This window comes from Nymphalis io, chromosome 30 (genome assembly GCF_905147045.1).
Source record: "Nymphalis io chromosome 30, ilAglIoxx1.1, whole genome shotgun sequence".
Classification (NCBI taxonomy): Eukaryota; Metazoa; Arthropoda; class Insecta; order Lepidoptera; family Nymphalidae; genus Nymphalis; species Nymphalis io.
In genome coordinates, this window is record NC_065917.1 from 918,540 (window position 1) to 942,395 (window position 23,856).

Below are 23,856 nucleotides of genomic sequence, written 5' to 3' on the forward strand. Positions count from 1 at the left end.
GGCTAAGGTCTCCTTTTTGAGGAGATAGGTGGAATACACATGTGGTAGAAATTTCAGTGAAATTTGACATATGCAGATTTTCTCACGATGTTTTCCTTAACCAAGCACGAGATAAATAAACACAAACTAAGCTTATGAAAATTTAGTGGTGCTTACCCGGATTTGAACTTACGATCATCGGTTAAGATTCAAGCGTTCTAACCATTAGGCCATCTCGTTTCTTTTATCGTTTGAATAAAAGTAATTGTATTCGAACATTTTATACACACATAAACAGACGCCCATTTGGTCTGTTCCTAGTTCAGCATAACCCTCGATCATCTTCGAGATAGGGGTATTCATGAGGACACATACGAAAACAAAGGCGTAAGGTATCTTTTGTCCTTTTCCATACCACTGACAAAGTGTATGTAACATTCTACATCCAAACAGCAATACTTTGTATTGTGTTCCGGTTTGAAGGGTGAGCCAGTGTAACTACAGGCAAAAGGGAGGTAACAGCTTAGTTTCTAAGCACATTGTTCATAAAAGGAATGGTTAGTATTTCTAACGGCAATGTCTATGGGTGGTGGTGACCATACCATCAGATAAACCTGGCCGTCTTAACTATATTATTAAAAAAATCCTGATTATTGAGTAGTTAAGACGAAAAAGCGCAACAAATAAACACACTTTCGCAATTATAATATCAGGATAGCATTATACATATGCAAGTCGAGATAACCTAGTGGTAAGAACGCGTGAATCTTAACCGATGAACGTGGGTTCAAACCCGGGCAAGCACCTCTGAATTTTCATGTGCTTAATTTCTGTTTATAATGCATCTCGTGCTTGTTGGTGAAGGAAAACATCGTGAGGAAACCTGCATGTGTCTAATTTCATCGAAATTCTGCCACATGTGTATTCCACCAAACCGCATTGGAGCAGCGTGGTGGAATAACCTCCGAACTTTCCTCAAAAAAGGGAAAGAAGGCATTAGCCCAGCAGTGGGACATTTACAGGCTGTTATACATATGCATATATTTTTTATTTAAAAGACCCTACATTCACACTATTTATTAAACAAAGATATATGAATATATTCCAACGGATCTATCCGGCCGTACTGCGCTAAGGGCGAAGGCGTCGTACGACTCGCCCTGTGTATTTATTGATGCGTTCATTTATATATCTCGTTATATATCTAACTGTCGACTCGAATATCAAAATGTAAGGCAATATTTATCTATATTAAACGTGTATTATGTGTCATTTGGATACGGATTCATACTTTGCCTTATCTATGAAAGATAATAATATGACATCGCTGCGGTATCTATTTTCACATTGAAGACGTAAAAATATATTTTAGAAGTTTTTGTCTATCGACATTATTATTTTCGCCTTCGCATACTATATCTTAAAAAATATAAAACATATTAACGTACTACATAGAACAGTTTTGGCGCGGAAGGGGAGACGGAACAACTTCCTTGTTATGTATAAAAAATAGCCTATTCTTGATGCTCAAGCTTGCTTCCCACCAAATTTCATCAAAATCGGTTCAGCGGTTTAGCTATGAAAGCGTAACAGACGGTTACTTCGTATTTCTAATGTTATTAGTTAGATGTGTGTTTAGCACTTTTTAATAGAATTCGGAAAAAAACTGCTTGTAACTGTCCCACTCTTGGGCTAAGGTCCTCTTTTTTTGAGAAAAAGGTTTGATATCTACCACACTACTACACTGCGGGTTGGTGCCCATGTCTACACAAATATCACATGCAGGTTACTTCACGATGTCCTCCTTCATCGAGCCTGAGATGAATAAACACAAATTAAGCACATGACAATTGAGTTGTGCCTGCCCGGGTCTAGGCCACTTCGGCTACAATATAAGCATGATAATGTCCTTCAGACCGATTACAGCCACGGCGGCCAATCTCAAGAGAGATTAGCCAACTACGCAGGAGATATTATAGTGCACAAGTGTGTGCGCAAACAAAGGAGCACTCTATTCCCTAGCTCTCATAATCCGATAGGACGGCAATCCGGCTTTACATGCTTTCCGAGGTATAGTAAACACTTCCAACTTCCAAACTCCGGACTGCTTCTGAGAATTTTCTAAAAACCCAATAACAAAACATTGAATATTTAAAGCGTTTTTATGAATGCCGCCCTTAACTCGAACTGCGCTTTAATTTCTTTGCTAGCGATCGTTTTAATTGCTCGCGTATTGTATAAATACGTTTTCAGTGAAATATATATACAAAGGTTGTATTTATTAATATCGGGTTTCGTTTGAGTTTTCCTTTATAAATACGTTTTTGAATATTTTTGCGCGGAATATTTGAATTTTCAAATAAATTTCAGCGAGTAACTGAGATGAAAGAATAATACGCGTGACCCCACTCTGAAGTTCGCGTGGTTCTAAAACTTCAAACATAACTGACTGTCAACGTGCTTAGTTCTTTTTTTTATGAAAGAGGGCACAAGCGGGCGGACTATTGGCTATGCGAATTAATTAATTGAAATCACATCTTAAGAAAACTTTAATTAAGGCGAGTTACTCAATAAAGGATTATATTGATGATAAAAAAGTGTCGAATTAGTATTCGTTGGAAACATTAAGGATAAGTAATAATTCAATTGTGTTTAATTATCTGTGTAATTTAATTGTTAAAAGAAAGTAACTTCTGAGTTTCTTGCCGGTTCTACTGAACATAATCTACATCGATTCTGAACCGATATTACTTGCCAGCCTACAGGACTAGAGCCATTATTCCTTAAAGGCCGCTAACAACCTGCGCGCAGTGTTGCCAAAAACATAATCATGATGATTATCTATGGAAGCGATCACAGATAAAACAAATATATTATAAAAAAAATACTTTGATAAATAACTCAATGGCTAAAGAACTAACTTAGCTTTTACTTTTTATTTTCTCTTATTCGTATTTTCCACAATGAAAATCCATTTCTTCAAAAATTGCCTTAACGATTTTGGCAAGGCGCGCGACAGTCGAGACAACCGTACGATTGTACGCGCAGTTAATATTGGCGTCGATCCAACGTCTACACATCTGCTGAGATGACTCTTGTCATTTCCGGTGTCACGGAAATTACATCTGTGACGGAAATGACGTGAAGTAGTAATGTTTTACTCGGTGGTAGGGCTTTGTTCAACAAATTAATGGTTTCACCAAAATCGGGTAATTGGTTTAGGAACGCATAAAGGATAAACATACGAAAAATATTTTTTTTATTTATATCATAGTTGACAGGCAGACACAACTAAATAAATAGTTTTTTTTATTAAATATGTCGGCGAACGGATAAATGGGCCACTCGACGTTTAATGGTCACCACCATTATTTACATCGCCATTACGCTATCAATCTTGTTAACTAAGATGCTACACCCCACGCACTGGCAATTACTCTGGCTTACCCTACGAACCGAAACACAAAAATACCAAGTACTGCTGTTTTACTTACTTACTACCACCAGTGAAAGCCCACCAAGTAAACTAATCCGTTAACAATTCGTAAACATTTTGAAGTCCCGCTATATTTATTTAAAGCTGACAAACCAAATGTCCATTGATATATTAAAGTTATTTGGCAAAATGGCCGAAAATCAAACAAGTTATATGTCCATTGCGATTGGCAGCGCCCCAACTCGGCGCGACCCTCGGCTCCAGGATATCCGGCGAGCAACACATTGCAGAATCAGAAATTGGCTTCGAATTTGTTAACGGATCGAAATATGAGGGTTTATTTATTTGTCATTTCTGTCATTTCGTATATAGGGAGATTTTTTTACTGTATTTGTATCTCCACAGACGTGTTCTCTATGCCATCGATGGACTTTATCTTTAATTTGTTTTCATGTCCTGCATATTTGCAGCATCTCGTACTACATTTCAGGATTCAAAAAAATGTATGATTGAGCCAGTGTAACTACAAGCACCAAGGACGTGACTTCTTAGTTCCCAAGGTCTGTAAATTGATTCAATTAATGAATTCAATAAAAATTTTACTCACACAGTAATCTTAAGCAGTCGTTCGTGATGCTGCGCGGAACAAAAAAACATAAAGCCTATCTAAATTATAGAATAGATAAACCAAAGGCCAAACGTATGGACAGCACACCGGTGTGGATTTGTTTGTGTACATAATTACGCAAAAAATATAGATTAGTAACGGCGGGAAGGCATAGAAAAGCCTGCCTTCCTTGGGTTTCTAGGTTGCTTCATAGTAAATTACATCAAAATTAGTTCAGTGGTGAAAAAACTATAATGAACAGTTTTACGTGTAATACAGAATCAGATTATTTAGAAATTCTTGTCAAATCTTGCCGTACAAATAAACATATAATAATAAGACTTTAAGGTGAAACATGTTACAACAAACTATAATACCCGCGAATATAAATAGATAATACATTCGTTTATATTCGAATTGCGTTCAAATACAAGCATCAGTGTGAATATTCGCATTACATTCGATGTCTCCTGCGGTAAAGATATGACAACATAGACACATTCAACGTTAAGCTACAAGTTGCTATTATTTTATAACAGGCGTTCTTGTAATTTTATTTTCTTAAGTATATTTGTGTACACAATAAGTTGAAGTATCTAAGTTTTTTTAAGTTAATATGGTTATTTTCACATTACCAAATTCAAAATAACCATTATTTTTAGTTTTTTCTTTTTATTTGTCCGCTGTGACATTCGCTGTTAAATAATAAATGTCAGCAAATGAATCATCATAATAGTCTAAATATATACCCTCATCTATTTTTTGGTAATGACAAAGCTAAATATATATAATAAATGTTAAATAATATTTATTTATTTATTTAAAAACAAAGTAACACAAAATAAAGGTAAGCTTTCACTAAATACAGCAAAACGAAGCTATTTTTATATTGTACGTATAAGAAGCGTATAGACATACAATATTAAATATTATTACAACAGCATTATTTGTTATGATATTGAACCGTTTAGCAAATATTTTTTGAGTTTATACTTAATATTATATTTTGTCAATTTTGCTTCAAAGTCTAATGGCGGTTCGTTTGTGAGCTTTGGTAGAAGATAATCATAAAAAAATATAAAAAATAGCTATAAAATTTCATATTTTTTTTGCCAAGATAGTCTAAAAATTTATTTTAATTTCCATTAATATTGTTGTATAACGTTCGATACAAGTGTAAATTATAATAACAGTCTCCAAACGTCACAAAGACAGACATTAGAGTTTATTCCACCATGCTGATTGACATGTCCACATTAGACATAAATATTTTCATTCTACACATACTCAGTGATAAGAACATGAAAGTTCTAACCGCTGGGCCATCAAAGCTGAGTGTTCTAACAAATAAATCAAATGCAATTGCAAGCAGCTGCTGCACCTTGATATTATTTACGCTCCTTAAAGACCAGTGAATGAAGATGTTTCTTCTCGTCGCGTTCAATCGAGTATATCGCTGTCGAGCAAACTCTATTGTAACACAAGTAATACGTTCGATATTACATCGACAATAATTCAATCGACATTTATCAATAATAGTTAAGACACACAGGCGAATGACCACCTGATGTATGTGGTCACCAAGACAATTTGGAGATGTAATAAATGTCATGTATATGATGTCCTCCTGTCCGATTTTCAAGAGTAATTAACCAGCTGCGCAGAACATATCATAGTGCACAAGTTTGTACAAACGCTGGCGCACTCTCTTCCCTGACTCTCATAATCCGATGGATAGAGTTCAGGCACATAACCAACGGTTTTACTTACTTTCCGAGGCACAGGAGTGTACACCCTCTCAACTTCCAGACCCCGGGCTACTGGTGAGAGTCGTCGAGAGAAATACTTAAAAACCTTTTATTGGCCCCACCTGGGGTTCGATCAAGCTACTACCATAAGGTACTTTTCATACTACAAACAGTAACACTATACTTTTCTTCACGTAATGTAAACCTTTTAAAAGACCCACGCGAAGACAATACCAAAAAAATCGATAATGGGATACTAAAACTATAAATCCCATAATCTCGTTCCTCGTTGTGTAAATATTTCCATTACCCGCGCTCGTAATACAACGCGCCTACAAGTAAGTTACAAAATTTATTGCGGATCACGTGCTCTTTAAAATAGCTTAAAAAGACGTTTTTACTTTCCAATTACAGTGACAATTTGAAGCACTTCCCTTCATCAGAGAAGAAATCCAAGAGTAAAAGGATGTCGATCATTGTTTTACTTGGTAGGGCTTTGTGCTAGCCCGTCTGGGTAGGTACCACCCATTCATCGTTATACATTCAGGTTTGAAGGCTGAATGACCCATTGACAGGCACATGGGACATCATAGTTCCCAAAGTTGGTGGCGCATTGGCGATGTAAGCAACGGTTGATATTTCTTACATCGCCAATGTCTATGGGCGGTGGTGACCATTTACCATTAAGTTAAATTATTATTATATAAATTCGCAAAACTAACAACGATTCAAATAAATAAATTTGAGAAAAATATTCAGAAAACAAGGCTTTATATAATAAAAGTTAAACTATAAACTTAATGATTAGAAATTTCAAGTATTTACTTACTTTAAAGGTCTGTCTGCCTAATTTAAAAGAAATTTATTTTACAACTAAATTTTTAAGTTATATTTTATTTACTAAAACTCTCATACTCGTAAGCACTTTTGACTCATAATTTTACAAGATTTAATAATAATAAATTATCGTTGTAATGTAGTTTCTACCTAGAAGCGATCAGAAACTGACTAATTACTCTTTTTCATCAACTTTATAATTATTTAAATATTTTTTTTAATTTATCAATGAAAGCAATTTGAAACATCTGATATCCTGTTGTAAAACCATATACATGGCTCAACAAAGGTGTTACTAATGGTACGGCGTCGGACATTAAAAGCTCTTTTGTATTATTTAATTAATCAATAAAAAAATTTAATGTGAAGTGTACTCTGATTGTGCTTCGTGCTTGTTTACTGTATCGCTAACGGAACGAGCAAATATGTACATTTGTCCGAACGCCAATAAAAGCCTTGTTCGATGTTTAAAATACAATTTTTAAGCGACTCTTTAATGGTAACGATCCAGTTTTTACCGGTTATGTCTGGATTAAATAGGATAAAACCGGTTTGTGACTTCAATGACACAACAAGACTAAATATTGCGTTTGCTGTTCGAATATCTGATGAGTGGTGAGCTACCTGGATGAGCGTGCACAAAGCCCCATCAACAAGTAAATGTTCGATAAAAGACAATGTATGTCGCAGTATATATGGTAATATATTCCAGGGATTCCCCCGATTAATACCTGTTCAAGGTCGAAGCGAGTATTCGTTATCTAACAAATGTATTCGTTCGTATTCTAATAAAATTAGTTTTATCGCGAGGATTTATTCAATCTTTTAAAATTATTCATGGCGATGAAATATTTATCGTGAATATTGTCGTTAGTTTGTCTGTTTAAATGGATACGCTGATGGCGCAGGACTCAATGAATTCGAATTTCAAAACAGACGAGAATTTTAACCAATAGCGCAATAGTTAACGGGCCTAGCGATGTAAAGCGTCGCCGGTTCTGTCTTGACTCCTAGGGCTATATTGTATGTATGTAAATAAGAAAAATTAGTAACTATTGACCACTACTTCTTATACAATACCAAGTACTGCTACTTTGAAATAGAATATCATTAGATATTCTACCGCAAAACATTATTTGTATAACCTGCTAACCTGCAAAATATTATTGTTGTGTTCCGGTTTAAAGGGCGAGTGAGCCAGTGTAATTACAGGCACAAGGGACATAACATCTTAGTTCCCAAGGTTGGGGAGCATTGGTGATGTAAGCGATGGTTAACATTTCTTACAATGCCTTTGTCTATGGGCGTTGGTGACCGCTTACCATCATTTGGCCCATATGCTCGTCCGCCTTCCTATTCTATAAAAAAAAAACTCTAAACCTAACAATATTAACGGAAGCAAAACAGCACTTATTATCATGTCCCGCGGGAATTTCCTAAAAATTGCCCGGAGGCCACGCTCCTGGCAATTTCTGAGAATTGTCCGACTGAAAAAAAAACAATAAGTTTTTATTGGCATGACCTGGAAGTTGACCTAGGTCTCGGGATCTGCAGCCTTGTGAGTTACGAGACCAAGGAGACCATAACACACATACGAAGTCGAGGCGTATAAAATAAAAATATACTTTATTCAAATAACTCCTATAACCTTTCGCAAGCTTTTTTCATATTTTTAAAATGTTAATTTTAATATGAGTCTGTTATCGGTTCGGAATATACAATCTATCTAGAAGAACCGGTAAGAATCTCCGTAATTAAACTTTTTCATCAATCAATAAATCTACATGCAATAATATTACAAATACAATTTCACTAATACATATTTCTATAATCCTCTACAGTATAATAAGTCTTATTTAATAAAAAAACCTTGGGTTAAGTGGTCACCACTGTCCATACACATTGGCGATGTGAGAAATATTAACTATTTTTTCTCCACCACCGTTTCTCGTCTACCACCAAGTGAATAAGCAACTTCTATAAATGAGCCCTTAAGTGATTTTTTTTAAATTATTGATTTTGTTCCTTAATATTTTCACAGATATAACTTGCTTTTGTAACTTTATGATAAAATGTTTACTGAAATACCATACATTTATAATGTAACGTTCCGGTTTAAAGGTTGAGTGTGACAGTGTAATTATAGGCACAAGGGACATAACATCTTAGTTCCCAAGGTTGGTGCGCATACCGATGTAAGCGATGGTTAAAATTTCTTAAAATGCCAATGTTTATGGGCGTTTACCATTTACAATCAGGTGGCCCATATGCTCGTCCACCTACCTATACTATAAAAAAATGTAATGTCTTTTAATATTTAATTTAATAGTTTTTATATTTTATAGTTAAATTTTAGTTAAAATATTTTCATGTCATAAATATAGTAACTAATCGTGTATATTATGTTTAAAGCAAATAAAATAAATTGAATTCAATTTACAGTTACGTTAAGATTCTGATATATATTATGAAAATACAATTGGCAACGAGAATAATCGTACAATTGTTTACAAAAATATTTAAACGTTGAAATACCGACCCAGTTGCTTATTAAAATGCTTCCTATAGACAAATTTTAATTAAAATTTTCATATTTATATCCAGCGAATTGGCTCGGTTGGTTCGTTGATCGTAACCGAAGATTCAGGATTCAAATCCGGGTAAGCACTGAATTTTCATGTGCTCGGTTTCTGCCTCGCCTCATGCTCGCTAACGGAAAACATGAGAAAGTCCGAATATATCTGATGAAAATCTGCTTTGTGTATGCGGCCTAAGCCCAGCAGTGAGACATTTTTATACTACTCAATTTTTCGAAAAAAATCTTAAAGCTAAACTAAGCACTTTATACAAACGCCTGACATAAAATTATAGCAAGTTTTAACTTAACGATGAATCGGATTTTTTACCTCTCATTGTTTAAAATTGACAGGAAACGCTACGAATACCACAAATACGAAACACAATACAATACTAGAAGTCATGTTTATATCTGTATGTATGTAGATAACATAGAGAGGAGTTGCGATGTGTCTATTGATTATTGCTATTAATAAATATTAGGCGCTAAACTACACTAACGGCAGCTATGAACGCTGCGCTTGGAACGGATGTTTTGACTACATCGACACGATTATAATAACGCCCACTAAAGATCCCAGTGCTGGGCTAAGCCCCACTTTTAAGACGGTCTGGAAATGCAGAGATGGCCTAGTAGTTAGAACGTGACAATCTTAACCGATGATCGTGAGTTCAAACACTGCACTGCGACACTGAAATTTCATGTGCTTAAATTGTGTTTATAATTCATCTCATCATCTCATGTTTAACGGTGAAGGAAAACATCGTGAGGAAACCTGCATGTGTCTAAATTTCACTGGAATGTTGCCACATGTGTATTCCACCAACCCGCATGGGAGCAGCGTGGTGGAATAAGCTCCAAACCTTCTCCTCAAGAAGGGAGAGGAGGCCTTAGCCCAGCAAAAGGACATTGCAAGCTGCAAATTTAAATTGTCATTATTTGTTTAATTCTGTAAACCGTGGCAATAAAAAAAAAGTTACTTCCGTTCTAAATAATATACGGAAATATTATAAGTCGCCAAGAAACTCAAGTTTTTTCTTTTCTAAGACTTTATATAGTTACAAGTAGTTTTCAATAAGATACATTTTAATTAACAATGATAAATAAAATTGCAATTATATAATGCAAATAGTACTAAAGGCAAAAAAACAATTATTTCTCTCAAGTTTTCTCGTTTGCAATTATTTGCATACAAGATAAGTACGTACACAATATTCAAAGCAGTCTGTATTAGAGGTCCTTCGCACTGCTGCAAAAACCGCATCAACTTAAGATGTGAAACATTTATTGTCGCATTTCGGGGGTAAGATGGCCTCCAACGCACCGGGCCTAGATCTGGACCTAGGGGTCCAGACCAAAATAATATAATTTTGCTCCAACCGTTTCAGAATGGGCGAGTCCATTATCAACGTGCTAAAGGCCTTGGAACTCGTAAGTGTGACGGCATAAGAATGCCGACATGTGTCTCCGGGGCATTATTTTAAACATATTCTAACTAATATTGTAAATGCGATAATGAGTTTGTTTATTTGTTACGTTACGTTTAGTTTACGTTAGTTGAATACTCAACTGATCGACATGAAACTTTGCATACAAGCATATATTAAGGAACTGGATATTGGTATAGCTGTTTGAGATTAATAAACTTCACACTAAGAGCGTCAATAGTGCAATGGTGTGCGGGCCTAGCGATGTGAGATTCGCAGATTCGATCCTGACCTTGAGCTATTGTCGTCCATCTCCTAATGCTAGCACGCTTATTTAGATGGATAAATGGGAATATTAGTATATTTTTAAAAACGGGCCTTGCTTATATTTTTTTTTTCGACAGATCACCATGAAAGCTGACACAGAACTGTATATTTTAATGGAAAAGTTATACTATCCACCTTTTGTCGCTAGATGGCGCTACAGCACGTAAACTTTTACAACGCCATTGGTACACACGCAACGCATGCATATCTAACAGTCCTCCAGACCGATTTCGGCTACCGCCGCCAATCTCAAGAGAGATTAGCCAACTGCGCAGGATATATTATAGTGCACCAGTGTGAGCGCAAACACAGAGGCACTCTCTATACTCACCCTCAAAAACCGATGTGACGACATTCCGACACGACCGGAAAGGGTTCAGATGCAGGAGCAACGGCTTTACGTGCTTTCCGAAGCACGGGAGTGTACACACTTCCAACTTCCAGACTCCGTGCTGCTATTGAGAATTTACTACAGAAACACTCAATAACTTTTATTTGCCCGACCTGGGATTGCAGCCTTACTTATCTAGCTACTTGGCCAACAGGGCCAATGCGTACTTAGAATTTCTCACCACAACACAAATTTTTAGTGACCCGACCCCGGTTTCTATCTAGGATATTAGGAGCTTATAAGTTAAGCACTAGACAGATGAGACAGTACTTTTATACATACGGTATATGACGTCACGGCTATATAGACTAACATTGTCTAGAAACACATACATAATATACAAGCTTATTAAGTAACTCAAGTTATTATTGAAATATACAACTCGAAATATTGTGTTGACAGTACTCGTTGAAACATTCAGCAACTTTTATTGCGAACTGTACTCCGAGACGAGAAATAAAAAATATTATAGTCAAAGTTTCGAACAACAATCCTTAAGCGAGTTGAATGAAACTCGAGTGCCAAGCGCGAGACAGTATTAATAAAAAGAGACAAAAAAATATTACAAGTATTTATTTCAAAATATTTATAATAAGGAGGCAAACTGTCAAATGGACCACCTGATGGTAAGTGCTCACCATCCATAGACCCAAGTGTCAAGGTGCTCAAATTATAATAAGTAAAAAGTGTTATAATATGGTAATAGTTTATTGTTACGTGACAATAGATGGCGTTAGTAGTAAGTTGAATCGCGCACAAGGCACAAGGGACATAACATCTTAATTCCCAAGGTTGGGGCGCATTGGTGATGTAAGCGATGGTTTACATTTCTTGCAATGCCAATGTCCATGGGCATTGGTGACCATTTACCATCAGGTGGCCCATATGCTCGTCCGCCTTCCTATTCTATAAAAAAAGTGGAGTGTGTACACAAAGACATAAAAATAAATACTTTACCCAACAAGGCTCGTCAAAGCACATTGGCATTGTCATCTTACGAGATTATATCAAGCTTAAAGCACCGGTTTAGCATGCAGATTATAGAACCGACAAGAAACTTAATGATTACTCATTTCCACAAATTATATTAATAATTAATTAAATATATATATCCTGCGTTATAAATCAACTAATATTAACAAAGACTGTATTAAGTGACAAAGCTAGTCAACATCTTATGATGTGATCAATGACAAATATTTTTGGAGAGTATTTTTTTAAATTTAATTTTTTAGTATTTATATTTCATAAGCAAACTCATAAATCAAAACTTCAATGCAACTGAAATAATTAGAATAGAGTTAAAACTGAAGCGATGTGACGGCGTTCGCCATATCCGGCTCGCCTCAGGACCAAGTAGATGAATTGCAACGTATGTCGTACTATACACATATAATAAAATCATAAAAAGTAATTGCTTGTAAGTTGTCTAATAATGTGATTCTATTTTAATTAATTTGATTGTTAATTTGTAAATACAACTAACCATATTTCTTTTGTTATGTTAAATGGGCCTCCTGGGGGCCTATCTACTAACAAACTGTCACTTTATCGCAATCGAATCGAAGCGTGATCGTTGCCGTTTTTGCGTTTTCCTATTATTTAATTTAATTATCGACTATTGTTTTAAGAGTTAACAATTAAGTTTGGTTTTGACACAGCGGTATATGTTAACATCATATCGGTTCGGTTCCGATTCGAATAAATACAGATGATTTAAAGTGGGATCGGAATTGAATCGGAAATGTATTGTAATCGTTATAAATTAGTAGAATCTAGCCCCTGATCTTAAATGAGCACCACCGCCAATAGACATTGGCACTGTAAGAAATGTTAACCATCACTTACATCGCCAATGAGGCTACCAACCTTGGATACTAATCATAAGATGTTATGTCCCTTGTGTCTGTAATTACACTGGCTCACTCACCCTTCAAACCGGAACACAACAATACCAAGTATTGCTGCTAAGCGGTAGAATATCTGATACATGGGTGGTACCCAGCCGGACTTGCGTATAGCCTTACCACCGAGTAAATTTCGAAACTACTGAATAATCGAGGTAACAAAATATGGAGACTTCCCAAAATCTAAACAAAATTACGTCATTGACTCATAGTCATGTAAGCTTAATGGTAACATCATAAAATATAACACTTTTCTTAAACAGACAAAGTCGAAAGCAAGTTAGCTTATGTATGAACATGTTTAATAAAAGCGTGAGCTCATCTCGTTTGCATGAAGATAACAGTTATGGTTTGTTTTAGAGTAATTTTCTCAGATTTAGGTAATTTTCGGCATCAGTTGGCGTACACTTAATTACCCACTTAATTATACACTTAATTACACATGTCCCACTGCTAGGCTAAAGCATCCTCTCCTTTTTTGAAGAGAAAGTTAAGAGCTTATTCCACCACGCTGGTTGGGCGGGTTAGTGGAATACACATGTGGCATTTCAGTGAAATTAGACACATGCAGGTTTCCTATGTTTTCCATCACCGTCAAGCTCGAAATGAATTATAAACACAAATTAAGCACATGAAAATTCAGTGGTGCTTGCCCGAGTGAACCCACATGATCGCTTAAGATTCACGCGTTTTTAACACTGAGCCATCGCGGCTTTTATATATAATACAATGAATGTTATGTTTATCAATTCAAAATATACTTTATTCAAGTAGACGTTTGCGGGCGGGGACAAACTGCCAATGGTTCGTAATGATTCCACGACAAAGAACCGACAAAAAACCCAGTAGTTACTTCCTTCCAACAATTAAATTACATAAGTGATGAAATACAATTGATTTATTATTTGTCCTGCATGGAAATTAAAGAATACTAACTCCATCCTTTTTTATCAACTATATAATCCTTTATTAACTAACACGCCTTATTAATTCCGTAACAGCCTATGAATGTCCCTCTGCTGGGTTAACGGTCTCCTCTCCCTTTTTTGAGAAGGTTTGGTGGAATACACATGTGACAGAATTTCAGCGAAATTAGACAAGATTCCTCACGATGTTTTCTTTTACCGTAAAGCACGAGATGAATTATAATCACAAATTAAGCACATGAAAATTCAGTGGTGCTTCCTAAAGTTTGCTTAACGTGTGATTGCAATGTATTAATTAGCGAAGCCAATAGTATTTGCATTTATTATAGAAGCGAACACCTTGGAAGGAAGAATTGAGTACGCGGAGACGTACCTAGTATTACATGTCTTTACTCGTCGTGTTTATACAATGATTATCACTGTTTATATGTGTACACATAATATTTATATAAATATAAACTTTTTATAATAATTTTAAAATATTTAATATTAATAACTTATAAATATAAATTAAGCAGAGCTCGTGCTATGGAAACCAGACAACTGATATACTACATATACTACTTTTCTTTTGTAAATACATACTTATACAGATAACTACACCCAGACTCGGGACAAACAGACATGTTCATGCACACAAATGTGTGTTCTGGGTGGGAATTGAAACAACAACCTTTGGCGTGAAAGATAACGACGATACTAAACGACCGTTCTGACAAAATATATAATATCACTTGGTGGTACCACCCACTCATCACATACTCTAAATAGCAAAACTCAATATTGTTGTGTTCCAGTTGGAAGGGTGAGCCAGTGTTAACAGGCACAAGGGTCATACCATCTTAGTTCCCAAGGTTGGTGGCGCATTGGCGACGTAGGGGATGGTTAACGTTTCTTACAATGCCAATGTCTATGGACGTTGGTGACCACTTACCATCAGGTGGCCATACGGTCGTCCCCCTACCTATACCATAAAAAAAAATGTTGAAAAAATGCCGACTGAGAGCTCTTATAACGTAAAGCAATAGAGTTGTATGTATTTAAACATAATTTGTAGAACATTATTCTAGACGTGCGAAGCCGGGACGGGTTGCCAGTTAATATTAAAATATTAAGTGGAGGACTTTGAATACCAATAAAGTAATTCCATTAAAGATGTTTTCACAGCATCCATTCCGGCGCTCTCTTTGTTTCGAATTAAAATTCCGTCTCCGTAACTGTCATATTTATTTATGAAAAATTATTTCATTCATGTAAATCGTTTTCAATGTATGCGAACGTAAAATTGGTTCGATCAATAAAATACTTACTTGAATTTATGTATATAATAAAGCAGGAGAAACCGTGTGTATGTACATTGAATAATTGTATCATTATCATGTCAGCCGAAAGACGTCCGCAGCTGGACAAAGGCCTCCCCAAGGATTTCCATGTTGGCCGGTCTTGCGCTGCCCGCGTCCAACGGTTTACCGCGACTCTTTTTATATCGTCAGTTCCCCTTGTGGGGGGCCTGCCCACGCTGCGTCTTTCGGTTCGTGGTCACCACTCGAGAACCTTTCTTTATTATTATTTTTTGAATAATTGTATGAGTGGGCGACATAACAACAAGTACCAAAACACGTCCGTCTGTACGTTCAGGCTAATCTCCGAAACTACTGAACTACTGAACGCTTAAGATTCACGTTCCAACCACTGAGCCATCTCGTCTCTTTAAACTTACAAACAAATCTATATAATAATATTATAAATGCGGAAGTTACTCTGTATGTTACACTTTTATGGCTAAACCACTGACCCACTTTGATAGGTTGATAGATTATATCTAACACCTGCCCCCCCTAACACGGGAGCGAAGCCATGGACGAAAACTAGAACACAATAAATAAAAAAATCGCGAAAAATACAGTTTAAGCCCTAAAACTAAACAGTCTGTCGACAATTTTTAAGCGCTAATTGGTAACGAAATTTTTCCGCTTCAAAATACCCTTCAACCAATAGGAAATCAATGTTTCAATGACGTAAAACTTATCTGTTATTTGATTGGTTGAAATCGAACTGTAAAGTTTGAACCTATTTTAACCTTTCAGGGTTTTTTAAAAACGCTGCTATAAAGTCAACTCGATGGTTTATTGTATTGCCTTGTAAGACCGAGGTTCTAGGTTCGACACCCAGGTCGGTTAAAATCTGTGCAAACATCGAATTAAAAAATTGTTTTTAAGGCTGCATGAAATATATATGTAGGCAAGTTAATACAAAACGATATACAAGAAAATAAAAAAAAACCATAATACGTTTTTTAGTAATATTTTATTTCAAGTCGGGTTGGGGATCGCCATTTCAAATCAATCGGGCCTGTGGGTAAAACTTTTGTTGAGTAGGAAATGAGCTGATGGACTTTCTCGATCGTATCAGTTTTTAAGCAGAGAAACCGCCAAACCACAATGGTATTGTTGTGTTCCGGATTTCCGGACCGGAAAGGGTGAGTGACACAGTGTAACTACAGCCTCAAGAGATATAGAATATTAGTACCCAAGGTTGGTGACGCATTGCGGGTGTATCAAATGATTAATATTAATGGTGCCAATGTACATAGATTGTGGTGACCACTTACCATTAGGCGGCCAAAAAAATCTTTTTTTTACATATAGACAAAAGAAACAGATAAACACATACTACACTAACAGCCTGTTAATGTCCCACTGCTGGGCTAAGGCCGCCTCTCCCTTTTGAGGAGAAGGTTTGGAGCTTATTCCACCACGCCACTCCAATGCGGGTTGGTAGAATACACATGTGGCATAATTTCAATGAAATTAGACACATGCAGTTTCCTCACGATGTTTTTCTTCACCGTCAAGCACGAGATGAATTATAAACACAAATTAAGCACATGAAAATTCAGTGGTACTTGCCCGGGTTTGAACCCACGATCATCGGTTAAGATTCACGCGTTCTAACCACTAGGCCATCTCGGCTATAAACACATAAAATTTACAAAATTTTAATTCACGACGCTGTCTGTACGTTGAAATACAAATTCCGTATTAACGACGAACATTCAATTCAACGCATCAAATAACATTTTAATTAAACAACGCGTGTGTGTGTACGACACGCTACACATACGCTCACACTATCACTATCCTGTCGCCATTTTAAGATGACGAGAAATATAATTTAAAGTAATCAAAATTAAAATATGCTGTACTATTTACGAGCGTCTGGGAGTGGTAGTTTTTTTATAACGCTGAAAAAGGGGACAACCACGGGAACAGTGGGTGGATATGTGGGGCTCGCCGGTGTTCAAGGCGCCGAGTGCTCCCCGAACATCGGAATATCCAATAAAAAGCCAGCTACCCTATCTTAACGAGGAGCGCCACGGGATCGCTTGCGCATGCTACCGTGACCGAGTTTTAATTACTCGAAGTCATTTTCTGTAATTGAAAACGTGTGCAATATTTCATATTAATTGGTAGAGTAGTTAAGACGTAACTGCGTATCGAACAAACAAGCTCGTTTTTTCAAGGTAAAACACACGTAAGAAACATAAACTGGGATAGTTACATCGGACATTTGCGTGAATCGTAACCGGTGATCGAGGGTTCACTCGGGCAAGCGCCACTGAATTTCCATGTGCCTAATTCGTGTTTATAATTCATCTCGGTAAAGGAAAACATCGTGAGTCTGCATGTGTCTAATTTCACTTTATTTCCACATGTGCATTCTACCAACCCGCATTGGAGCAGATGGTGGAACAAACTACAAACCTCCTCAAAAAAAGAAGAGGCCTAAGCCCAGCAGTGGAACGTTACAGTGGAGCATACTCGTGGTGGTAGAGCTTTGTGCAAGCTCGTCTGGGTAGGTACCACCCACTCATCAGATATTCTACCGCAAAACAGCAGTACTTGGCATTGTTGTGTTACGGTTTTAAGGGTGAGTGAGCCAGTGTAATTACACAGGCTCAAGGGACATTACATCTTATTTCCCAAGGTTGGTGGCGCATTGGTGATGTAAGCGATGATTAACGTTTCATACAATGCCAATGTCTATGGGCGTTGGTGACCACTTACCATCAGGTGGCCCATATGCTCGTCCGCCTTACAATTCTATATAAAAAAAGAATACACATATAAGAAAAGACCGCGTATGTTTCTTTTTGTTATCAAAGGCTAATTGGCTTGTTTGCGTAATATTTAATGACAAGTACTGATACTCTGAGATGTGGTTCAACATCCGCCCTTAAAGAACATTCAGGATATCTCGGGACTGACCAGATACAGCCATTAACTGTATGTCATAATAATGTTCTGATCTATTTAATTTGACTTGGTCGGGCTATTGCAATAATGGAACCCGGGTAGCACCATATATTCTACCAAACAGTATTAGTGAGCCAGTGTATAATGAACGTTTTTTAAAATTTGTGTTTAACATTTGGCATTTTAATCAGTATTGCGTATATTATATTATTTAGTAATAATTAACTTAAACATCCGTAAAACTACATTTCATGCAAATAAATTATTATTACTAGGAACAGAATATCTTAGTTGCGAAGGTTGGTGGCGCATTGGTGACGTAAGGATTACGTCCAACCTATACCATATTACAAAAATAACAAACTTATACATTTTTTACTAAAATCATTGAATTCTATATTCGAGCTTTTTCTAATATCTTTTATCTGATAGGAAGCATTTGTTTATAATTAATCTAGCTAGATTATAAACTGTCGAAAAACTATGAACGGTGCGTTTCGTCTATACTATTATAGAGAGTTAAGATTAGATTTTTTGTGTGTTTGTTTGTAATGGATAAACTCAAAAACTATAAAACCGATTCTAAAAATTCTCTCATCTATAAAAAGCTTCATTATCAGCGAGTAACATAAGCTGTATTTTATTTAAAAAAAGCAGATCTATGAAAATTGCAATAATGGAACCCTGAAATGCATTTGAATATATTATAAACTGACTTTCGTATTTATATTAATTTGGATAACTTCATTCATTCAGCTTCAGCACGTATACTGTATACTACATTGGTATATATGTATAATAGTTATCGCCTGCGTGTAAAGGGAGACTGGTGCTTGGTATAAAAAAACATTTTAATTTATTCAGTGATTTAGCCATGAAAGCAATTTATATAGTTTATTAATTGATTGACGAGCTTACGTTGTTTACACGCCTTATGCCCCCTGTTAGAACAAAGGCCCCCTTAATTTTTACAATAAACAACTATCTAATACGAAAAAACAGTCTAACGTCATTGGGCTGTTTTATTTTCAACAATACATCTTCTATCGAATAAAATATAATCAAACCAAAAATAAAATTTTGAGGCTTTCGATATTAACATTTAAGCTTTACACTTTCACTTTAAGTTACAGTATTGCAAGAGAAATACTACATTACCAGAAAATTAAGGTCCTCCAGACCAATTACAGCCAATCACACTTGTGCACTATAATATTATAGTGCACAAGTGTGTGCGCAAACACAGGTGCACTCTCTATTCCCTAGCTCTCATAATCCGATGGGACGGCAATCCGGCACGACCGGAAAGAGTTCAGGCACAGGACTAACGGCTTTACGTGCTTTCCGAGGCACGGGAGTGTACACACTTCCAACTTCCAGACCCCGGGTTGCTACTGAGAATTTTCTTACAGAAAAACCCAATAACTTTTTATTGGCCCGACCTGGGAATTGAACCCAGGGCCTTCGGGTCAGAGGTCTTGTATCTAGCCAATAGACTAACGAGGCAGATAGTAACAAAAATATATTTAATTAATGAATTTTGACAAATTGTTTGTATTTATTAAACTCAATATTCATAATTCGATTTTATTAATTATAAATTCGTTCACTAGTCATCTTCTTATATGTATATATTTTCTAAAACGCATTTCGTTTTATAATAGTATTATATAAAGTACATACTTAATATATAAAGTACAGCCAGCGCTGTTATTCAAGAGCTCGCTTCGTATCTCACTCGCGACACGTTCAAAACTGACTAATGCGCTAGGCGACATACCATTTCGTTGCATGTGTTTTCGACAAGTTAATCGTCCCGGCTTCGTACGGATACATAAAAAAATGTATTTTTGATATGATTTTCGTAAAATCCGTTCATAGAGAGCGTCCACGTCGGGATAACTGTGACAAATTTCAAGTCCATCGGGCGAATTGTTTAGGAGATCTCGTGATGAATGGTATTTCGTTCATATTGTTTGTATAGATGAGTAAATAGTTTTTTATGTTTATATTATAAGTAGGCGGACGAGCATATGGGCCACCTGATGGTAAGTGGTCCTCAACGCCCATAGACATTGGCATTGTAAGAAATGTTAACCATCGCTTACATCACCAATGGTCCACCAACCTTGGGAACTAAGATGTTATGTCCCTTGTGCCTGTAATTACACTGGCTCACTCACCATTCAAACCGAAACACAACAATATCAAGTATTGCTGTTTTGCGGTAGAATATCTGATGAGTGGGTGGTACCTACCCAGACGAGCTTGCACAAAGCCCTACCACCAGTAGATATAATAAACATGTTTTACTCTTAACAATTGAATACATCAAAAGTTTTAACTTCAACATCACGTACATCTTTGTTTTTCACTGTTTTAGGCTTATCTATACAAATTAATAAAATTGAAATGCACGTCCGTGATTTAAGAAAAAGTTTGTTTGATCCCGCTAATCTCAGATTCAACTGGTTCGAATTGAATTATTTTTTTTGTGTTGAATAGCCCATTTATCGTGGATGGCTTTAAGCTATATAACATCACGGTACGCCCAATAAGAGTGGAGCATCAATGAAAAATGTTGCAAAAGCGGGAAAATTGATACGTTTTGAAAGCCTCAGTTGCGTGCGCTGAGTAAACGGTTAAAGTTATGACGGAATTATTCCTCTGAAAAAGTTCTAAAAAAAGTCCGCGATAGCACATGTCTATCTTTGAAGGTTGGCTCACTATAACGTTTTGTATGGTTATCCAATTTGTTCTAACATAATGCATTATTTGCGAAGTCGATTTTATAAACATGACCTTAATATGTATGAAAGATACCGAGATAAGATCTTCGACAGTTCTTAGTACTTTTTATAGTTTTGACATATTTCAACAGGTCGTTGAGTAGGTTGTTTGAAAATACTCATACTTAAGTATTTGTTTTCTGTTTGTAAATAACTTTGTAAGTTAAAGTTTATAGGTTAAGTAAGTATTAGGTCCTTACATATGAAATTGGCGTTTTGTACGGGAGGAATATAAAGTCAATTTTTTTTTTTTTTTTGTAAAATATATTTAAATAATCAAAGTATGCACCGTTGTTATCTATGCACTTTTGCCATCTCATAGGTAGTTCATTGATCCCTTTACTAAAAAAACCATCGGGGCGAGAATCAATAAGCTCTTTGAAGGCGGTTTGGACTGCCGCATCGGAGCTGAATTTTTTTCATTGTAAGAAGTTGTCCAAATTCCGGAAAAAATGGTAATCTGTTGGAGCAAGGTCCGGGGAGTAAGGTGGATGTCGCAGACATTCCAATTGTAGCTCATCTAACTTAGTGATTGTTTGTTGTGCAGTGTGTGGTCTTGCTTTGTCGTGAAGCAGCAGTGGCCTAGAGCGATTGACCTATCTGGGTTGTTTAGCAGCTAGTTCTCCCTTCATGGTTGGCATTTGCTGACAATAGATATATGCCGTAATCGTGGCCAGATTTTAGAAAGCTGTAGTGAACGACACCGGTGCTAGTCCACCAAACACTCACAAGTAACTTTTTCTGAGTCAATTTTCGTTTAGGGCAGGATTTGGCTGGGTCTCCAGGGTTCAGCCATTGCGACGAGCACTTCCGATTATCATTCAATATCCACTTTTTATCACAAGTAATGATTCGATTTAAAATCCCTTCATTATTGCGTCGGTTGAGCAAAGTAACACAGCAGTCGACGCGTGTTTGCAAGTTCGATTCACGCAATTCATGAGGTACCCATCGTTCAAGTTTTTTTACTTTCCCGATTTGTTTCGAGTGGATTAATACAGTTTTATTACTTACACCGAAGCCTGCAGCTATCTCTGAAGTGCTTTGTGATGGATTCGCTTCCACAATATCCTTTAATTCTTCATTTTCCACTTTGGTCTCCGGCCGTACACGGGATTGGTTCTGAAGGTCGAAATTTCCAGAACGAAAACGTTGAAACCAAAAACGTACCGTGCTTTCTTTGCGACACCAGCGCCGTACACATCATTAATCCTTCGAGCTGTTTCTGCAGCACTGGTGCCACGGTAGAACTCGTACTCGTAAATATACCGATATTTCATGTTTTCCATTGTGCGGTAATAAGCAACGCCAAAGAAAAAAATAATGAGAAAAAAACAAATGAATGACTGTTTTCTAAACTCAAATGTACCAGCTAAATGAATTTATAAATTTGAATTTGGAATTCTTAACCAAAGAGGAGATATTTCAGATCAAAGTGGTCAGTACGACAAAACGCTAATTTCATATTTAAGGACCTAATATTTCGTTTCGTCACAACATATATTTTTTCCCCATTGTTTTGTTAAATTTTAAACTTAGTGGCTTAGTTGATAATAAGTATTTATTTATACTAATATTATAAAAAGGTAAAGTTTGTGACGTTGTACGGGGTAATCTCCGGATCTACTAAACCGATTTTAAAATTCTTTTACCAATAGAAAGCCTATTATATTTGTAAGTGTCATAGGCTATATATTAACCCGAAAAATGTAAAGACTTTTTCGTGGTAATCGGATGTCATGGCCAACGCGACTTTTAACAGTAACAGTAACAGCCTGTAAATGTCCCACTGCTGGGCTAAGGCCTCCTCTCCCTTTTTTTTGTGGAGAAGGTTTGGAGCTTATTCTACCACGCTGCTCCAGTGCGGGTTGGTGGAAACGCGACTTTTGTCAGAAAATAATCACAGCACTCAGTACTAACCGAACTACAATTTCCTAACCTAATTTCATCACAAGTAAAAATGTTTACCGTCCAACGAAGTGGGCACGGGTCAGCTAGTTATGGTAAGGATACAATTTCCTGTGATACTTTTACTTCACAGGAAATAGTGTCCTTTTAAAACTGTTGTCGTTTGCAGTCACGATAAATAAAGCACAGAGACATAGACATAAGACATTCAAGTATGTCGGAGTAGATTAAAGTTAATGCTGTTTTTCTCACGGCCAATTGTATGTTGCCCAACTTAAACTCGGGTGAAAACCAAAGAATACTAATATCCACCGAAAACAAAATTAAAAACTTTGTATATACTGAAATATTATAAGTCTGCTCCTAGTGATATCTTTAAATTATACGCGAGTGAAACCGCAGGAACATCTAGTATTATATATGTATAATTCGAATACACATTATGTCAATTAAAATGGCAGATGAATCCTCGGGTTTTGCTGGTTATATAAATATTCAATTACAAATCAGTGCACTAAATTTTGTCCTATTTGTCGATCGATTTTCTTTTGTTTTTATTTACTACTTATCCCGCCCGCCCGTACCGACTTTGTCTGCAATGAATAATTATCTCGTCTACGCCAATAATTACTTTTGTGTAAAACCTGGGGCTTAAACGCATGTCTAGCCACTAGACCTTATTATTTAGCACTTATTATTATCATATTGTTCTTACGAATTATTAGCCCTGTGTAGTGTTG

General features: G+C 36.3%; 1 protein-coding gene across 3 annotated transcripts in view; it reads right to left on the reverse strand.

Annotated features, from left to right (window-relative positions):
* Positions 1-23,856, reverse strand: part of LOC126780120 (Kv channel-interacting protein 4-like) — a 55,195-nt gene that overhangs the window by 30,533 nt on the left and 806 nt on the right. The gene's annotated exons all lie outside the window — the stretch shown is intronic.